Source organism: Stylophora pistillata, chromosome 2, assembly GCF_964205215.1.
Source record: "Stylophora pistillata chromosome 2, jaStyPist1.2, whole genome shotgun sequence".
Taxonomy (NCBI): Eukaryota; Metazoa; Cnidaria; class Anthozoa; order Scleractinia; family Pocilloporidae; genus Stylophora; species Stylophora pistillata.
This window is the reverse complement of record NC_142520.1, coordinates 14,145,445-14,162,631: the sequence shown is the minus strand read 5'-3', so window position 1 is coordinate 14,162,631 and position 17,187 is coordinate 14,145,445. Positions and strand designations below refer to the sequence as shown.

At 36.6% G+C, this 17,187-nt stretch overlaps 2 pseudogenes across 1 annotated transcript; one reads left to right on the top strand and one right to left on the bottom strand.

The window, feature by feature from the left end:
- Positions 1-1,251: 1,251 nt before the first annotated feature.
- LOC111335171 (uncharacterized) lies at positions 1,252-14,091 on the bottom strand (annotated as a pseudogene). Its single transcript, XR_015996778.1, has 21 exons — positions 13,916-14,091; positions 10,679-10,714; positions 9,779-10,168; positions 8,681-9,079; positions 7,524-7,609; positions 7,365-7,424; positions 6,989-7,196; positions 6,122-6,229; positions 5,826-5,913; positions 5,507-5,597; positions 5,391-5,440; positions 5,087-5,213; positions 4,897-5,000; positions 4,409-4,511; positions 4,154-4,304; positions 3,986-4,067; positions 3,736-3,802; positions 2,991-3,079; positions 2,542-2,662; positions 2,160-2,201; positions 1,252-2,045 (listed from the first exon to the last, which is right to left on the bottom strand). The product of XR_015996778.1 is annotated as an uncharacterized LOC111335171 (transcript).
- Positions 12,069-12,861, top strand: LOC148737258 (uncharacterized; annotated as a pseudogene).
- Positions 14,092-17,187: the final 3,096 nt, after the last annotated feature.

The window sequence follows — 17,187 nt, the reverse complement described above, 5'->3', positions numbered from 1 at the left end:
TGTGGGTCTAATTTCTTCGTATGTCATTAACTAAACAAACTCCGACTCAAAGGATATATGCTCAGTTTTCGTAGATCATGAGTTCGATGTAAGTTAATCAATACAATTGATCAAAAGACTAACAGTTTGCGAAGAAAATTAAATTAGGCAAGATGTCTTCTTCAGAAGCTCAAAAGTGCCTAAATTGGCTCCCTCTGGCTGGAAGACGTCTATTTCATCGTTGCACCACCGTAGAAAATGCAATCAAAGGAGACATTCCGCAGCATTTTGAAAGTTTTAAATCGACATTGAGAAGTTCGCATGGCTACAACACTAGAAATGGCTACTTACCTAGACTGCCTAAACCTAAAACGGAATGCGGAAAGAGGGTGTCCTACTTCCGTTTTATAAATGACTGGATGTCCCTCCCAGTATTTTTAAGAAGGCCAATGCCATGCAAAATTTTTAAGGAAACCCTTACAAGATTCTTAATGGATAAATATTTAAATGATGGATAAAACTTTAGATATACGCCGTTTTAGATCTGTGACATTTGTATTTCTTATTTTAGCTTTTAATACTTTTTATTTTTACGGAGGACCTACCTGAAAACCACGTATTTACGTGACGGGCGCTTCCTCCTTAAAGATTGTCTATTATTATTATTATTATAGTGGTTAAAAGCCGTCACTTTAGCTTTGGGCCCAATAAAAAACAACTAAAACGAAAAAACCTCCCCCCTTTGCAAAAGTCACGGAGACCATCACTTTTGAGTCGAAATGTTTGAGTTCTAACCTTTTCTATGTTTTTAGAGAGAGCGGTGGGGTCAAGAGATCTGAGCTTAAAGCTTTCCTGGATCGTTGTGATGTGCTCTGTGGGCAAGACTCTCTAATCTCTCAGTCACTGTCTCCCCATCTACCAGTACTCGCGCTCATGGAATTATTCAGGGAAATCATTAATTCTGGAATATTCCCTTGTCTCAGCTGCGATGTCGTGATTTATTTAGCCACCTGAAGCGCTAGAGCTATCGTAATTGAGCAGTAAAGAGGAATATGCTAATAAGTTCCAGATTATTTCTTTGTCTACCTTTTCCTGCTGAAGTCGTGATATTTGTCTTCAATGTTGATTCTTAAATAGGTATGACGTAATCACAGACTGCTCTAAACTGTTGAGCCTGTCAACATCACCGATTCCGTCTCTAACTTGTTAGGATTCCACTTCAATGCTAGTGTGTCCGTTGCAGTTACATTTGAAACTGAGCTAACCAAGATATTTTGCATTTCTCTTGCTATTTATACATTTATTCAAACGTTTGCCTGTTTAATTACTTGTTTATGGAGCACAAAGCTTTGAATATCAGCCTTAATTAGCTGCCACTACTCATTTATTGAAACGAAAATAATAGTGTTTGACGAATAGTTTGTGAACTCAATATGTAGAAAGACAAATAGAAATTCATGCAATATGCGCAAAATAATTACGCGCGATAATCAAAAGATAAATAGAAATAAAAACTGCATGTTAGTGTGCTAATTAAAGAAAGATGAGTGCGATTCTTGACAAAAATTCACATCTGATATAAAGCAGAATTAGGACTTCGAATGGGCCAGTCGCTGATATAATAAGGAACTAGACCCTTTTAAGATGAATCTATTACACAACAGGCTATATTTAGCTTTTTCTGGGGTAATTCATCATGCAGCTAAAAATACTTTTCCTGTTAATTTGCGACTGGCTAAGATAATAATTGAAGACTATTAAGAAGAAGGTGACATTTACGACTAGTTGATTGCTAAGACACTGAATAACAGAATGACCCCTCTTTTTCTTAACAGATCTAGACTCTTATGCGATCGTACTTAAAAAGTTACTATTATTTCCTGACAGTTGAAGCCAGCTTCTTAAGTTTAGTGCAATTTCGATTCACATTCACCGCAAGACTGTAATGCAGTTGTCTATACATGGCCGACCTCGTTTGGTTTGGCCTATGACCTCTTCCTTATGGAATTTTTCCTTTATGGAAGATGGAAAACCATGTTCATCTTTCTTGTGAATCGCTCTCTGATCTGCAGATAGACGAGCAATCTCAAGTATGTCTTTAAGCATTCGGTTAATTGTTCACAGAACAAAATTTTGCAATCTGAACTATATGTACAATTAGTTTATTGTTTTTTTCTTACCTGAGTATTTCGCATGCAGTGGAGGACGAAAATCAGGAAACCCTGTGGCAGAGACATAGGTAATTTTTTTTGGCAATATTCTATCCAGGTAGGGAGTAGGGGCTTGCTCGAGTTTTCTTCATGCACAAGAAAGAAAGTAACATACCTATTGAAATATCTATTTAGATTACCCGGAATATGAATACAAGTAAGAAGGAAGGAAAACTGTAGATCTTTTAAATCAAGTAGAAAACTATCTCCTCCAGAATTATTATCAGCTTTTTGTTTTAAAATTTCTAAAAAAATGTAACCTAGCCATTGTGAAACTGTCTCTCGTTTGCTGCAGAAGTAAGTCAAATAATCGAAATTGATTAAAATTTGAGAGTCACCTTTGAATACTCACCTGAGTAGAGTTGAGTATTGTGAAGATGTATGCGAAAACCTTGTCTACAGGCGAAAGAAGACCAAACAGCCACGTGACACCCAGTAGGGGAATCATTACCAGGCAGGTCTTCATACCAAGTCTAAGTAACATGATAATAAACAAGATGCTATGAGATAATAGATAGGCAACGAGGCTCTAGTTATTTAAACTTTTTTTTTTTTTTTTGGAAGAACGAAAAACACCTAAAGCTCATGACCTGGATTATCCAACGATTCAGTTTTTAATTATAGAGGTTAGAGGGGTTAATAAGTCGATTTTGTTTCCTTTCACAATGATTTGTTATCATCAGATAGTATCTAAATGCCTTACTGATTAAGGAAAGAGGAAGCTAGGTGGAAGTCGCCGCACAAGATAATATAGCACTTTGTTTATATGAGTTTGTTTTAATCTCATAAAGTGGACCTTACCGTATTTGCTGTGCATGGTTGTCTTCCCCTTCTGGCTGCACCATTGTGGTCATCTCCCTTATGACCCGCGCGAGTATCAAGATGTTCAGCTTGAATAAAAATACATTCAAAATATACGAGTATCTAGATAACGTAATCGAATATCCAAACACGTTATTCGTTTGGTAACAACACTAGTACGAGGAGAAAAACGAAGTGAATCTTTTATTAGAAACAGAACTCCCGACCCGCAAACCCGAATTTTGCAATTCTTAATTGAATTAGCCATCCTAAATGGCCGGAGTGTTTTGCTTAATCTCATTTCTCCAACTCTTCATGCTCTTTCCTCTCTTTCATTGTTGTTTGATGTACTATTTTGGCACGGAAATAATTTCTTTTTATGTCAAAGTAAGAAAAAAATGAAATTAAACTGACAACGAAAGGGGAGAAGGTTCTTTTTTTAATTAGGCAGCAAATGTTTAGAGAATTGATCAGTCCATCTTAGGCAGATCGTCTCATCAGAACTTTTCCGCCATAATGAGCCACTATTAAGTTCAAATGAGATTAGCCTGCCTGCATTCTGGAGCAACACCCAAAGTGTTTGCAGGTAAATACATTTAGGATATAGGGATATAGAAATAAAGGGATATCGAAATAAAGTACCATCGAATTAATTTTTTTAACGCGCGTGAAAGAGAAATAAATATCTGGCAATTACGAGTCTGGGTAAATCAGTGACAGTCACATAGGGTAATCATACACTCACAACTTCAATGAACGCCAAAAAGGCAATGAATATCCAGATAAGGTTGTTCTTTGAGGATAGCCAACAGCTAAACACGAAGAAGTGAAAGAGAAGACAGAAAAACAAGTTGTCAGTGAACGAAACGATACCCATATTAGGATATATACAAGCCAAAGGAAAAAAAAAAAAAAAAAAGAAACAATTTCATGGATTAAAAGAAGAGAGAGTAGGAGGAGAAGGGGAAGAATAATGCCGTGAATGTGTCTCTTACTATTTATCACTGGTATAACTTTGTATTCCTTCTTTCCCAGCAGCGATGCAAAGTGAAATGGCCACCATGATCACGGGGAGACCTACTCATAAGGATAGTAAGAAGTCAGATGGAGATCGGAACTCAAGGTTATAGCTACCAGTACATGATGTAAAATGATGAACTTACCCCATGAGAAGACGTGATACATGTACATCTTGGTGTTGATATTGTAAACTTTCACCACAAACAGGTAGAAGTAAATTCCTTCGACCAACATCCAACAGAATGCAGCCATAAGGAAATACTGCATAAGAGCAGCTACTAGTACACAGACAGCCTGTATAAAGAAATATCTTTGTCAAATTTTAATCATACTTCTTTTGACAAGATAACGGTGCAAAGAGTTAATTCATCCCATAGACAGGAGGTGAGGCAACTAACTTTGCTTTCTGTGGCATTTATTCCAGCGAGAAATATGGTCTGCCCAGCTCCGAGGGACATTGAAACACTCAGTCGAATTTGAGAGAGAGGTTGACGAAGGTCTCTAGTGAGAGAAGAGTATAAAAAGAAAACAGAGAGAATGAATTGAAAAAGAAAAAGCAAACAATAAAAATAGACACCTACTGCAAAAAGAACATCAAGAAATTGCCAACTGAAATCGCAAGATAAAGCAAAATGTTTCAATTTAATCTTGACAGCAAAGCAAAGCAAGACAAAAATCAATACGTAGCTTCATTCATTTCTTCCATAAATCATGATGCCATGAGCTGTTGAACCTCTTTTGATGGAGCATGTAGTTGAATTGAAGTTTGTAAATTATCCGACATGCATTTTTTTAGTTGCATTGAGATTGTCGATCTAATTTCTTTCCAACGTATTTAAAGGGAGTTAAGGATCGAGTTCATTAAAATATTAGGTAGGTTACTTACGTGAGGCAAGAATAAAGTATTAGTGTTAACAGTATCCCAGTAATGGAAATGCATAATCCTATGTAAGAGATGATTTCCAGAATCGCTTCGTTCTCCTTTGTGAGCTATGTCAAGAAAAATTAAAGGAGAAATTGAGATTTATTAATTGAGCCAATTAAATTATTGAGTAGAGAAAAATGTACTCGAATACCTTTGTGCTACCGCCGTATTCCATTAAGACAGCAAAATGAGTCAAATGATTGCAGCTACAAACTATTTCTTCGGAGTTACTTTTTGATGTAACTACTTGGCATCCTTCCTCTGAAAAGCCGTCTGACCTGGAAAAAAAAAAGTCAACAAAGCGCACAGAACTCATGATTGTTTTGGGTGGAGAGGTAATTGTTAACCCGCTCAAACCATTTGACCAAAAACATTTATTTACACTTCTCCGTAATTTGATTCAAGAAATAATAGATACCATTGCAAGGTCAGTAACGTATTAATTTTTATTTTACCTTTCGCTGAAACCACTCCAAAACATACAGTGCTTCTCTGCTGTCAAGACCTGAAAATATAGTTTCTCTTGTAAGTATAAATCAATACAACGCAGAGAAACTGATGTTAATGTTACCTTTAGGTTTTCGAACTTCAAGATGACATTTTCTCGCAATTTTTCTGGCCTGGGGTCCATAGCTACAGCCATTATCCTGGAGTTGATAAACCTAAAAAAAAAAAAAAAAACTTTTATTTCAAAATGAACCAGAACTAAGGAAGTAACATAGCATACTTTTCGTCGATTAAAGCGAATTTTTGAAATGGCCATAGACTATCAACCCTTTTTTAGTTCTGGAAAACTTTTAAGTTTAGGTTGGTTGAACTTAGAACTTGCGTGTTTTCATGTTAGGCGTTTCTCAGGTATACGATATAGAAGAATAGTAAAATAACATCACCTTGTGTCATTTGCTTTACTTCTGATAGATTGATTCGTCAGAAGTAGCTCATGTAGATCTCCGTACACAATTGTAACTGCCAATGATCCTTTAAAATCCCCCAAGAAACAAAAACAAAAAAGCAATCAACCCAAAAAAATAAAATAAAAAAAGAGACGCAAAAACAAAAAACTGAAATTTTCATCAGGCTCACGTAAAGCGCATCTTTTAAGGAATTTTATCCATACAGCAACTTCCACCGGCCAAACCAAGGTAATTAAAAAATTGTAATGATTGACATGCTAGTTGGTACGAACCATTTTCCTCAAAATTTGAAGAGGCAATTTCGACTCTCTCTCGCCATTGTTGCTCCTCGAAGAGGAAGTGACGCGTTTCCTGGCGGTAGCCTTTTTGAATCCCCAAAGCTGTGGAAAAGAAAAAAAAAAAGAAACTTTAATAACAATTGCATGCATTTCGCGGTGGACATAAATTAAGTTATTATGTTATTGGCTGCACATGTTTTGTATGTAATGTAGAGGCCTTATAATAACTCGCTCTTTCAACAAATATAGCCTTTTAAAAACTTCTTTTCCAAAGTTTTTTTTTTTTTTTTTTCATTGATTAACAAGTGAACGGTAGTACACAGACTAAAAGCGTAAAAACCCGTTTCCTGCTCTGACAATATTGATTTCTTTAAGGAGTTTTTACAAGTAAGGTTGGAGACGTTGTTCTTATAAACAGCGCAGGCAAAATACCAATTTTGAGCAAGTGTTGCACATAAAAAAAGCATTTTATCGGAGATTTAGACAAGTTTTGATAACTTGCTATTAAAAAAAAAACTCAAAACAAAAACAAAAACCAAAATTATTTTTAATGAAAAGATCGTTTGAAGAGTTTTAACTTTAGACAGGGATTCAAATTTCCCAAAATAAAGCCTTGCGAATTTCCTTTTGTTATATCTTATTCTTTCCCTTTTAACGATGCCTTTAGTTTTTTTCCTCCAAACATGACTGATACACGCGTGTAATGAAAAGTTTAAAGAAAAACGGATGCAGCGATGAGGTCCAAAATAGCGTCAATAAGTTAAACCTAATCTAGCCAATTAGAACATACAGTTGTCAGTCAACCAGTAAGTAACAGTGAAATGGATTCTAAGAAATCCGAGAAAAAGACTATAACCTCACCCATGTTGGGATAAATGAACCTTTCTGAAGGCTTCATGTCACTCAGGTGTTGCTTTCCATAATCAAGGGCAAATTTCTCAACTGCTGCTGCCACTTTAAAGATGGATTCTTTCGCTGCTTTGACCTCTTTTATACCGGGCCTGCCTTCACTAGTTTTTGTGATGATTTGGATTTTCATAATGAAGTCTTTAAACATATTTACTGCCTCCTACAATTGCATAAATTTATTTCACGCTATGTGCTTGTCACACTCATATACACAACTCGTGTCAAACTGCTTAAATTGTGGTTTAGGTTAAAGGATAACATATTTGTCCATTACTTTTTTAATACTCGCATCATACGTGAATGCCTTTAAATTAGAACATTTACATACCTGCATAGATTGTCTCCTGGTGATATTTATTTTGCCAAAGTTTAAAGCATACTTATTTCCCTAGAATTAAAACAAAAGTGTTTGTTAAATTTGTGCAGCATAGAAAACCTTTAAAAGTGACCTGTAGAGAAAAAGTAAATGACTGCATAGAGCACATACCATCTGCTTAACTGCCGTTGACGACGATGGTGATGGCGATGGCGATGTTGCAAGTGCTACTCTATGACTTGATGGTAAAGATTTTCCTGTAGATTATATTGATGATTGTTTAGACTAAGGCTACAGTATATAGATGACTCCATCCATAATTTGACATCCGTAGGGCATATCATTCTTTGAACTGCTTTGGTTAACTTATTTTCATGCGGTCCACCCAGAGTTTAAACTCAGCACACGATTTCACTCAAATAAAATTTATTTAGCGATTGTAAGAGGAATTGATGAAATTGAGAAAGGGAGAATCGTTGTGCTTGTTTCAATTTTGGAAGCGTTTTTCCGAGACGTCTTCATAAAAGGGTTTTTATTGCGTAGTGTAATGTTCTCAGTTTAAATCAGGCAGCTTGGGGTTTTTCCGAGTGAAAATGAACGCAAAAGGGAAAGCGAAATACATTTAGCCACTAGTACGTATAACTCTTTGAATAAGTGAAACGTGCCTCTTGCTTTCTGGCAAACATGTAGGCTGTTTATATGTGAAACGGTTTCGTCATACCCGCTTATTCAAACGGTTATTATGCACCACTTTTCGATTCGCACTTTAAAATCCACACGCGAGGAATAATAATAAAAAAAAGAATCCTCCTTTTAGGAGCCTTTTTCACTTGTGAGTAAGATTGATGTATTGGCGAGCAGCTAGAGTACTGGCTTTTTCGATCTGAATAGCTTCGAAAATAATAATAACAATAATATTAAAAAAAAGGAAACTAATTAGACCCAGAGCTAAATCCACAAATCCCAGCCAACGCCCTGATTCTCCCCTCATTTCTCTATCTTGTCGGCTATAGATTGATTGTTTTATCGATGGACTTAAAATCAGTAAATAATCGTCCCAATTTTTGTATCATCTTGCGAACAAGTAGAGTCCAAAATACGATGATGTTCTTAGTTGCATTTTTCTCTAACAGCAGTCATTAACACTATCTGTCAAAACCCGAGGACCGTCTGAGACACATTACAAATTTACAACGAATTTTTAAGTAAATTCTTCAAGCATGTCTATGGTATACATATCCACGAAAGAGAAAAATCTGTAAGCTATAGCTTTCATTTACTACCAGTTAATCATTAGCCTGCCCATTGGCTTTTACTATGTTACTCACCGGTTTTTCCTTGTCTGCAGGTTTGTGTGCACCGTATCTTGTTGCATTTGTGACTACATTGATCTGCCACACAATGGCAAGTCTGTTTGGTAGCAAATACGTGTATGCCGCTTCTGAGATTAAAGTTTGTAACGTTGCACGTTTGAAAATAATAACCTTTTCTGGACGTCAACTCGGTGCATTGATCTACCAATCGTCCGTATGTCATAGAACACCCTCGCCGACAATGCTCTGGTACTAGGCTATTATTTGGCTTGTAGAAACAATCTTTTATTGTACAATTAAGATTACAAACGAAGTCAGTAAAATTGCATTTCTGTACCCAACTCTTGTTGACAAGTTTCAATGTGCAAGGTATTCCAACATAAGCCATGTAGTTTTCCTGGGAAGAGTTTTCCCCTGAAACAGCCGCCAAAGAGAAAAAAAAGCCCTTAGTCTGTGCAGGGTGTTTAATTAGTTAAACGAAGAGCAGTACGAAAGTAGCGGTGAAGGGAAAAACAGAAAAAGGAAATTGGGTCATCTTACGCATCGCACGCATTCGTTATGCAAATATGCCCAGACTTCCCCCCTCTCCCCCCAGCTTTTTCTTTCGTTTCTTTTTTGTTTTTGTTTTTGTTTCTTTTTCTTTCCGTAGATCCGCTTCGTTTACCTGTTTATTTACTCAAACGTTTAGTGCAGACGAAAACTACAAATGATATGAAATTTGACTCGAGGCGGTCTAGCTGATCAGCGGTAGGATTAGTTGTCACAGTGACTCAACCAAAAAAAACAAAAAAACAAAAAAAAAAATTAGTTTCTGCTGGTTGGCTGCCGTGTAGTGCAGTGATGCCAACTCAACACCCGTCAAACCAGTCTCTATTGAGCTATATAATGTCGAAAAAAGGTTCCTTGATGCCAAAGCATTTTTATACTCCCTCCATTTTTTTTTTTTTTTCTGTGATTGAAAGAGTTAAAAAGTGATTGATAGATGCTAGGGGTTGGGGCAGCGTACCGAACAAACAGGGAACACTGTAACTTGCTCGTAACTATCTTATGCGTGAGGTGATGACACTCTCAACGCGCCTTAGAGTATATCATGCAGCTGTGATGTTTTCTTACCTTTGGGAATTTCACAAATATATGGAAAACTATTTGCAAAACCAAAGTGGCTTATAAATATTCCGTTTGCAGAAAGGTTCAGATGAGGCCTCTTCACTATCGTGGCCTTAGCTCCATCTCTCTCTATTGGCTCGGTATCATCCCATTTGCAAATAGTGAGTAGTTTTCCACTCACCCAGGTCCAAATCCCGCTTTCTCTTACGAGACCGATGTACCACCGCTGTTCTTGGTAATTTTCGATCTCTTCCTTTATAAACGTCCACTCTTCTTCGGTTTCAATAGAAACTAGGTCACCTCCCTGCCTCTTGCAAAAGCTCCTGCTTTCGTTCCATGTTTTGAATGACGCCTTGAAATTGTAGCAGGAATTTCTAAAACAAGTATTGTTGGTGTCTAAAGAGACAAAAGAGAAGAAAATGAGCCTCGGAGTTTTTTGTTAAAAAGTCTCAAGTTTTGCCTCGGAAAGCGAACTTTTGCGAACACGAAATTAGTTAGCTCTACTTTATTTCAAACGATGCCAATCTCTGGTTAGAATATCAATACATCTAAAGTACGTTTGTGGGTTTTTTCTATCTCTGTTATGAAACGTTATCTCGATCAAAGAAAGCTCGGTATCTAGTCTATCAATGTCAGATCTTTTTTATCGTAGCACCTTTAAATTGTGACTGTTGTGTGGTTAACAGGTTAGCTTGGAGTTTGCTTCGTTGGTTATTTGGGAATAGAAATGTATGGCAAGACTTAAGTGTTTAAAATATTGTTGCCGGCAAATGCATTTCCAACCTACTCAATCCTCAATCAACAACTATCTAAGGAATAAGAATGTTTTTTTTTTCTCCCAAGATTTACTTTTATTACATAGGTATATGGCCAAAAGCCGATTAATTGGGAGTTTTGTAGCCTTACCTCCTCCTTGCAATTGCATCGCTGAGGTCTGAGTGGCTGAAGTAGAAGTGTAAGCAAACAAATTTAGTATCCTAACTCTTCACGGAAATAATAAATTCCATGTCATCAGAGTCACCAATTTGCGTATTATTGGCCCCCATAACGCTAAGTCAAAGCTATCGGCAGCTTTTCTAAATTTGAATTAAGAACATTGTAGGTATAGCATAAATGAACAAAGGACTCTACTGAACGGGATTGAACGTTTTAGCCATCAAGTTTTCATTTCATTCTCCCAAAACATTGACGAAATGCCTCCTTAAGTTATTTTGAATTCACAATCCACTCCATATAACAGGAGGGGACTTTTAATCGATATCCTAGTTTTAATACATTAAATTATGTGCCAAAGAAAGATATCACTATAGTTTATATTTAAGAACCTCTAGCTGGGGTATTTTGTTATAAATACTGTTTTAAACCGTTATAGTTGGGTCTTTTTTCACATTATCAACGCTCGTTACATTCTTATCCGTTTTTCAACCAATTTTTAACAATATGCTAATAGTTGTTCTTTACTAAATCTTGAAAATGACCTCACAGAAGACGAAAGGTCGTTCCTTTTTTCGTTAATTTTGTGAAAAAAACTATATGAAATAAACTTCTTATGAAATATGAACGCTGACCTAAACTAATCAGCGTCTGCTGATCATCAACGATATCGGACTGCTTGGCTGGAAACGATAATTTAGCATACGGAAAGAAGGAAAACAATTCACTAAATTATCCGAATCTGACCTAGTATCAGAAGTAGAGGATATTACATAGTCCCACAGGAATACGAATTTTATCTTCGAGTGCTGTTGGTATTTCTCCCGAGTAAATGAAGTGAATGAGTGAGAGATACTCTCAGTACGAGAAGATAACATTCGTATCCTCAAGCGGCCATGTAATGTTCTGTTCATTCTATAGATACTCATAAAATTTCCACATAAAACACAAGTTCGCCTGATCGAAATGCTCTCTTGTAATTGGCTAATCATTTTAATAACCATGGCGCCACCAATATCCTCACACATAAAAGATAAAAATAGTATCATCACTGCACGCGATGAAGATATGTTTTTTTTGGTAGAAGGAGGAATCCTAGTATTTCGTCAGTATCTATATAATACATGTATAGAAATGTAGACCGATGAGAAAGGGATGTTGGAGGATAAAACTTCTAACACTCCAGTTCTTTCCAAAAGATGACTTAAGCTGATGTTAAACTTTGCATCTGTTTAACGTAATAAAAATTCAAGTCGAGTCGTATGAATAGGTTCGCTCGCTTAACAAAAATCGACGAACATTTTCAAGAGCCACTTTGCGCATAGAATAGGACAGAAAAAAAACGATTTAATTTTGAGAAATCATGCAACGAAATTGCCGTCTGGAAACGAAGATGTACAAGAAACCATCTGATACTGGTCTGTTATTGCATTATCAGAGTCACGTCGACGTAAGACATAAACAATAATTACTTAAAAAAAAATGCTAAATCGTGCCTTTAAGTTCAGTTGTCATCTGACTGGCAATTTTTTCACCAAGAGTGCGAAGGTCTCACCGAAACGTCCTCGCGACTCAAGTCTCAAGTACCCAACTCAACTACTGCATTCGACTATTAATGATTTCATCATGAAAAAAGTGTCTGGGGATCCAGGGATCAATCAAGCGTCTGACGAAAAAAAAAAAAAAAAAAAAACCTGTGCGAATTACATTTCCCTTTAAAGACCAAACATCAGCAGATTCCGTACGAGGGCAACTTGATCTAAGCCGAAAATTTGGAACTGACATTTCTCCTGTGTACACTAACAGAAAGATCGGATATGAGTGAAAATCAACGGAAAAGAAGCCCAACATCATCAATCAGCAGCGCGTTGTGTATTATTTTAAGTGTGGTCTGTGCGATGCAAACTATGTCGGCTACACATGCCGCCACCTCTACCAACGTGCTGAAGAACACAAAGCGTCTCAGTCTTCAATAGGGAACCGCATTAAAGAGCGGTATGGGCATACCCCAAGTGACTTAAATCACAGTTTCAAAATCCTGAAGAAATGCAAAAATAAACTGGACTGCCTAATTTACGAGATGCTTTTTATAAAAGAAATAAAGCCAAGCTTGAACAAACAGTCAGACTCAATCCGCGTAAAGCTATTTCTATAATAATTTATGGTATCTTCGTATAATTTAGAGTTTTACTTCCGTCAACTCTCATAATAATTTATTGATCTTGTCTCCTTTGTAACTTTATCACTTCCATTTTACGCCTAGCGTTTACATATTTCCATATTTTATCGCCTTTATCATTCCCACGTCTTGAATTATTACATATATGTAAAATTTTTCCTTTTCATCAGCTTGAAAATGACCTTAGCGAGGTCGAAACGTCGTTCAAAATTATTAGGGACTTAAAGCAAACCACGACGGCTACGGCAACGAGAACGCGGAAAAACAATAGATCTAATTCGTAGAACAATAGCCCAACACGTGCGTTTTAAAACTTTGTACATTTCTTAGCCGTCCTATGCAAAACAACAACGTAAAATCACCCAAATTTGTGTCGTCTGCGAACCGAAACCGCGGCGGCAAATTATTTTAATTTACATTTGGAACTCAACGCTACTTTTATGCGTTATGTTGAGTTCGAGGTCTGGCGCCCATGAGACGGCAAACACATGCAGCCATTTTCGAAATTCTAACTAAAAGTAGAAACTCATTTTTTAATCGACGTCTTCCGTGCCGTTGCTGTCCTGACTGCTTAAAGTCCCTATTATCACTAATTTTTATCTTGAAAAGCTTTTCTAGAATACTACTAATCAAGATTTTGTGCTGTGATCCTAAATGAAGCAGCCTAAAGGTGTTGAGCAGACAGCCACGACCCCGTCAAAAATATGTACTAACATTCAGCGGCATGTTTTCCAATATGTTGTATCACATGGAAAGCAAATAACAAAAAGTCTTAAAAGAACTGTTTACTGAAGATAATCTGGAGGACTAGAGTATATATATGAAGAACTTGGGTAGTTTTGTTATCAGAGTGCCACATAACATCCCCTGATATAATTTCTTTAACTTGCCTTGTGAGTGTCCCAGGTAGTTTTAAAATCGACTTAAACCGTTTGCAAATGGATATAGCCAAGTTCTTGGGTGTTATTGCTATTGCACAAAAAAAAAAAAAAAATACAGAAATTCTTACCTAGCAAGCGGGTGCTACTTACCTAGCACGCTTAGTATAAACATGGTTTTAGACATTTTGCTGCATATAGTTCCACTCATCATCCAATTAACGAGGCCCAAGTTACGTATGAGTTACTGCGATCAGCTTTCGGTTCACTAAAATTTTTTGTATTTAGGAGAACGCAAGAACTGCAATTTCCTCAAGTATTTCAAACTGTTTCGTAGGAAGAGGACTTAAATGCAAATCGTAATACTCGGTTGACAGTTCATGACGTGGGTCACAGTTTTCTGTTTCTCCATTTAATAGACGGACCACTAACGAAAAAAGTTACTTGCAGCAGGTGTGGAGCCTTGTTGTTCTTGATAAAAACCGGAAGTTTGCGGCACAAAAATTTTGTAAAGTTCAAATTTTCACAAAGAGGTTATTAAAAAACAACTATTTATCAAGAATGGAGTTATGAGCTCGGTGTGACATTAGTTGGCTCAAACCAATTTATGTCAGTATCAACCACTGGCAGCTAATCTGAGTATCCCACTTGTTCGCGTGCGTGAATGGAAATTATTATCAAATAGAAGAAAAATGGTTAGTTTTCAGCTTGATAAGGAAATGGAGAAAGATAAGAAAGATATTTTTCGTCTTGTCTCGAGAGTGGACAGTAAAAGAATTCTGAATCCATATGTCGAATCGATTCCTCGCGGGGACTCGCAATTTTTTTCTTTCTCCCACGCTCGTAGAAATTATTACTTTGCAACCATCTCGCAGATGACATGCAGTGCGTTTTAACCTATGATTCTTATCTGGTATCTCATTAATTTTTGCTCCTGTATTAACATGCATAATTACAATTCTACCATGGCAATCTCTGAGTCGGATCGCGCCTTAAATTCGAGTTTAATAGGGCTGATCTTCAACTGGACAGAAAACTGACGACGGCCTATTGCCAATAGTTTAGCTCTCAGCTTACAAAATGACCTTCCCCTTTCCCCAAACTACATTTGCGTCATGAAGACCACCACTTATTGAGTCCAACTGTTTAAACTCTTTTACCCTTTTAGAAGAAGCGGGTTCGAAGACGTAAGATTTACAATCCCCCCGACTCGTTTTCTCATTTGATGGAGCTCCATATAAATGCTAATGTCCCCTTTAAAGATGAAATAAACAATTTTTAATATAAGAGAAAAATCGAGTTTCCAGATGGGATCTCGATTTTTCTCTTATATTGAAAATTGTTTATTTCATCTTTACATGCTTACTTTGGGGGCTGGTTGGCTGCATGTGATGCTTTAATGCGTGTGATGCTTTAATGTGACAGCGTAATGTCCCCTTTGTAATAATATATTGAAAACAGGCTCATGGAATTATTCCGTATTTTCATTACTATGGGTTGTTCCCATGAACTATCTAGCTTGAGCAATGTCTTCCAAATTGCTACTTTCTTTGAATTTCGCGCCATTTTTTGGTCAGCATTTCCTATTGTTTAATTCCAAATTCTTCGATTAATTTGTGACTGCAAGATAATATTACGCAACAGGGGGTTGCAGAGAAGGCAAAATGAACCAAATGAATGTAAGTGATAAGCAAATTATCCACTCTGTTGGCTTTTATTTATCTTAAATTAGTATTTTTGATCTACTTATTTCTCCATTAACTCTGCATTTATCCATCTATTCATCCTTCTATTCATTTATAAGCAACACCATTAAATGTTAAATGAGGCTGCTACTATTATATCAACAGTTATTATGATTGGCATCATTTAAGGGCCCCTCCAGGAATTTTATTGTTAATTTGCCCTTTCGGGCTCCAAAGGCCTTGTTTTGGGATTTTGTTACGGTTTACAGTTGTAGTTAAAGGTGGGCTTTCCCTTTTTGAATGCTCGCCGCATTTATTCTTTGCAATTGGTTACGTAACTCACATTAACATATTTAGTATTCTTATCTCTTAGTTTTTAGGGTTTGTTTCTTGTATTTTGTCCATTGCTTTCTTTGTAATTAGGTTTTTTGCTATCTTTTTATTAGCACCTGTTCATTAGTCGTTATCTGTAATTACGTAATCATTAGCACCTGTTCCACTGCTTATTTTCTACCACTTTCAGCAAGGAGTGCTCCAGTATTAAATACAAAAATCTCAGAAATGTTTGGGTTAGCTAACCGTGGGAATTTCCAAAACAGGATGTTCAGTGTGGGTAAGACTCAAGGTCAGTTCTACCAACTCAAACATGACCACCTAGCAAACTAGTTATCCTCAACCATAACAAGAGATTAAAATGTCTAGCACGGTAAGTGTTGAGCCAAGTTCAAGCACACACTAAAAATAAATGATCAAAACTATAGATTCGTTAAAATAGCACGTAGGGGCGAAAAGGCGTGACTTAATTAAACGAAAGGTAAACCTAAAGATGCTTGAAATATCAAGCCTTGAAAACGCTCTACAACAATTCTCTTTCACTCTAAGCCTGAGGCAAATCTACGTGCACGAAGGCACTTTTTTCGTACAATGGAAGTCATTTGACCTTGTACACGTACCCATGAGTCTGAAAGCAGCAACTGTTACCTGCTACCTAACTTAAAATCATTAGAATTTCGAGTGGAAGATTCCTTTAAACTTCTTTAGAATATCAGATGTTCGTTTCCGAACGTCTAGTTTATTTTTTCAGTGGACAAATTTTCCAAGCTTGTGTATCTAATCGCATCGTGCTCTTGTCGACACTCCGTACTTCTGATCAGACTGCCGCGCGCGGTCTTAAGTGGACCAAATGCACGGTAGTTAAAAAAAAATCACCAAAATGCCACTGACAACTTAATACAAAGCTATTGAGTATATTCGATATTTGTTTAGAAATGCTAAGTGATTATGAGAATTGGGTTGATTTTTTTCGGTGGTCAAGCTTGAACTTGCCACACTAAAACATAAACATAGTATAAAACTCCGCTTTCTTCGCGACACTGTAGTGGGATCGTGACAGTAAGGATCACTTACGTCAGACAAATGTAAGGTTTAGTAAATTTGCATATGTAATAACATGATTTCGAGTGCAATTTGGTGTTAATAAGTACGAGCAAATTTTTAATAGACAACGAAATTGCACGAGCTCGTGGGCGAGTCCAATTTTAGTCTATGAAATATCGACTAACGCTTATTTACACCAAATTGCACAAAGAATCTTGATGTTATTTGATCATAGTTTTCACGAAGAAAGCATCACAGATAGTTAAGACAGACGAAATTATGACAGCACGCACGCACTATTTATAATTTGCACCCGTTTTGGCCAATCAGGCGCGTGTGATTTTTTTTTTTCATATATAATAT